The following is a 4,057-nucleotide window of genomic DNA, read 5'->3' on the forward strand; positions in this document are numbered from 1 at the left end:
GGAGGACAGCATGAGGTCAGAGAACATTTCATCACGAGTGCGTTTTTTTCCCCTTCTAATCTTCGCTAGCCTCTGGGAAGGAGAAACGTGCAGCTAGTGGAGAGGGAAAACAGGGAGAGTGGTAGTTAAAAGACACATTTTATAGAACAATGGGTACACTCTTTCACGGTAAACCTTGCTGTTTACATTACATAGCACAGGCTTTGGGAGTACATCCAGGAGAGCTTTATGGAGATGTCCCTGGAGGATTTCCACTCAATCCCCAGACACGTTAACAGACTTTTCCAGTAGCTGTACTGGCCGCGAATGCCAGGGCAAATTAATCATTAAACACGGTTGCTTTTAAACCATGTACAATATTTAAAAAGGTATTCTCACGAGAGGTCCCTTCTCTGCCTTTAGGGTCCAGGAGCCTGCCTTGGGTGGGTTCAGGGGGGTACTGGCTCCAGGTCCAGGTTGATAAACAGATCCGGGCTGTTGGGGAAACTAGTTTCTCCACTCCCTTGCTGTGAGCTATCTACAACCTCATCATCATCATCATCTTCCTCACCCTCAAAACCCACTTCCATGTTGCCTCCCACTCCTTGGACGGAGTCAAAGCACAGGGTTGGGGTAGTGGTGGCTGCACCCCCTAGAATGGCATTGTCAAGGTTCCTCCCCCACTCTGAACTCTAGGGTACAGATGTGGGGACCAGCAAGAAAAACCTCCTAAGCTTATCTTTACCAGCTTAGGTCAAAACTTCCCCAAGGTACAAAATATTCCACCCGTCGTCCTTGGATTGGCCGCTACCACCACCAAACTAATACTGGTTACTGGGGAAGAGCTGTTTGGACGCGTCTTTCCCCCCAAAATACTTCCCAAAACCTTGCACCCCACTTCCTGGACAAGGTTTGGTAAAAAGCCTCACCAATTTGCCTAGGTGACTACAGACCCAGACCCTTGGATCTTAAGAACAATGAACAATCCTCCCAACACTTGCACTCCCCCTTTCCTGGGAAATGTTGGATAAAAAGCCTCACCAATTTGCATAGGTGACCACAGACCCAAACCCTTGGATCTGAGAACAATGAAAAAGCATTCAGTTTTCTTACAAGAAGACTTTTAATAAAAATAGAAGTAAATAGAAATAAAGAAATCCCTCCTGTAAAATCAGGATGGTAGATATCTTACAGGGTAATTAGATTCAAAAACATAGAGAACCCCTCTAGGCAAAACCTTAAGTTACAAAAAAGATACACAGACAGAAATAGTTATTCTATTCAGCACAATTCTTTTCTCAGCCATTTAAAGAAATCATAATCTAACACATGCCTAGCTAGATTACTTACTAAAAGTTCTAAGACTCCATTCCTGGTCCATCTCCGGCAGAAAACCAGCATATCGACAGACACACAGACCCTTTGTTTCTCTCCCTCCTCCCAGCTTTTGAAAGTATCTTGTCTCCTCATTGGTCATTTTGGTCAGGTGCCAGCAAGGTTACCTTTAGCTTCTTAACCCTTTACAGGTGAGAGGAGCTTTCCCCTGGCCAGGAGGAATTTCAAAGGGATTTACCCTTCCCTTTATATTTATGACAGGCATGCAGCTCATCATAGAAGTGGCATGTCTGGGGCTGTGAACCGGAGCAGCCATTTGCCTCTCTGTTTTTTTGGTAGGCTTGCCTGAGCTCCTTAATTTTCACACAGCACTGCTGCATGTCCCTGTTATAGCCTCTGTCCTTCATGCCACTGGAGATTTTTTCAAAGATTTTGGCATTTCGTCTTTTCGAACAGAGTTCTGCCAGCACAGATTCATCTCCCCATACAGTGATGAGATTCCGTACCTCCCGTTTGGTCCATGCTGGAGCTCTTCGCCAATTCTGGGACTGCATGGTCTCCTGTGATGATGAGCTCTGCATGGTGACCTGTGCAGGTGAGCTTGCCATGCTGGCCAAACAGGAAATGAGATTCAAAAGTTCGCAGGCCTTTTCCTGTCTCCCTGGCCAGTGCATCTGAATTGAGAGCACTGTCCAGAATGGTCACAACTGAGCACTCTGGGATAGCTCCCGGAGGCCAATACCATCAAATTGCATCCACAGTACCCCAAATTTGACCCGGCAAGGCCGATTTCAGCACTAATCCCCTCATCGGGGGTGGAGTAAAGAAATCGATTTTAAGAGCCCTTTAAGTCGAAAAAAAAAGGCCTCTGTCATGTGGATGGGTGCAGGGTTAATAACGCTGCTAAATTCGACCTAAACTCGTAGTGTAGACCAGCCCCAAGTTCCTTGATCTGGAATTCATCTTGCAATGTGTATAAACTCTGCCAACTTTGAAAATTTTTTGTACTATAGTGGTGCTGCAGTCCTACCTGACTTCTTAGAAGCTTCCTAGAAACAGGTTTCTTCTGCAGAATGTAAGAACTCTGGATCCATGTAGACTTCGGAGTTAACAAATGTATCTTTAATTTCGTCATCCTTAAGGCATGCAACAATGCAGCATAAGTCTTCTGATGCACATGTGTGAAACTAACTAATTTAAACATTCCTAACTTTTAAAACAATGACATGTTCTTCAAATGCAGATTGGTTTTAAAAAATAGTTTAGGCCAAGTTTCTAGCCCAACCAATTTTACAAAACAAAAAACAAAAAACAATTAACAAGATCCTATTTGAAATGAGAGCCAATGTGAAGCATGGAAAATATTCGCCCTGAAGGGAATTTGTTTGATAAAGTTCTGAGCACTTGAAAAAAAAGGGGGGTGAAAGGAGGGATAATTTACCATTTTAACTGATGACCCCTCTCCCACTTACGACCATCACCATAATATGTTTGAACTCTATTTTCATTTTTAGGTGATGAACTTTATGGGCTATTTTGCTGCATTAGACCAAAGTTTACATCTAGTTTTCTTGGTGCAATACTCTGCTAAGGGACATGTTTTGAAAAGGTCAGATTATCTCAGCAAACGTTTAACAAGGGCCTCCAGGAAAGAACTGATCTTTCCAACACGGCAAAATCTTATATAGCAAAACAATGAATTAGTTCCTAGCAGTGCAGTGCCTTTGTAACCGTAAGCAAAGGCACTTCAGACCCATAGAGTGCTAAGCATTGTTCTTATTTATTATTAATAAAACCGAATCCCTCTGAGTTACCCTGTGGTTTAGATGATAAAGAAACCCCATGCTGAAAACATTGCAGCGTTTACCTCAATACCTCGTCTTTAAAAATCCCGGAAGATAATATGTATGGCAAACATGCTACAACATGTTGGCATGGATCATTCTCCTCCCAGAAAAAAAAAATACGGTAAAAGCGCGGACTTGTTAAATATTTGCATAGCTGTGAAATGAATCACTGGAACAATCTCCCTCTTGCAATCTCCCTCCCTCCCCAAAAGGAACCCCCTTTGCCACAGTTGTTCTTACATGTAAACTATTGTCAAAGAAAAATACAAACTCCTCACTTTGGTAGGGATGTGAAATACAACTACTCTCATTGCTTTCCGCTCTGAAACATCAATGCCACCGCTTTAGTACACGCTATCTGGTGCTCTGCAAGAGGATTTATGAAGGAAACTGGAGGCTTCTGACTGCGACCAGAGAACACAGAGACAGCTCCTAAGAGCTTGTCATCTGAGGGCTAAAATTTGGTGCCTTTCCAGCACCACCGCCCTCGCAACATGCCGACGTGCTGCAAAGTGAATACATCGATTTTCCTTTTCGGAGCAAGCAGCAGCCTCCCTTGGATCGCTGTGTGGAGTGGTTGGCAAGGCAACCTCCCCCACCCCCAGGTTTCAAAATCTGCACAGGCAGAACAAAGTTGGGAAAGTCCAGTTGCAGGATTATTGTTTCCCCTTTCCACCCCCTGCTGCTCCCAGAGCTTTGGGGATGTGCCTAGACCCACCATTGCTGTCATCCCAGCCAAAAGCAAGCAGAACAACCTCTGGCCGGCGGCCAGCTGTCTCACTTATAGCTACCTCCCCCTCGCTTGCTTTTTACAATACAGGATCTTCCTTTCTCAGCGCGTCTAAATTATAGCGCAGTGAAACCGCAGTCCGACTCTCCATCAAGCCCAGGACAGC

The sequence above is a fragment of the Eretmochelys imbricata genome, chromosome 1, assembly GCF_965152235.1.
Source record: "Eretmochelys imbricata isolate rEreImb1 chromosome 1, rEreImb1.hap1, whole genome shotgun sequence".
NCBI lineage: Eukaryota > Metazoa > Chordata > Testudines > Cheloniidae > Eretmochelys > Eretmochelys imbricata.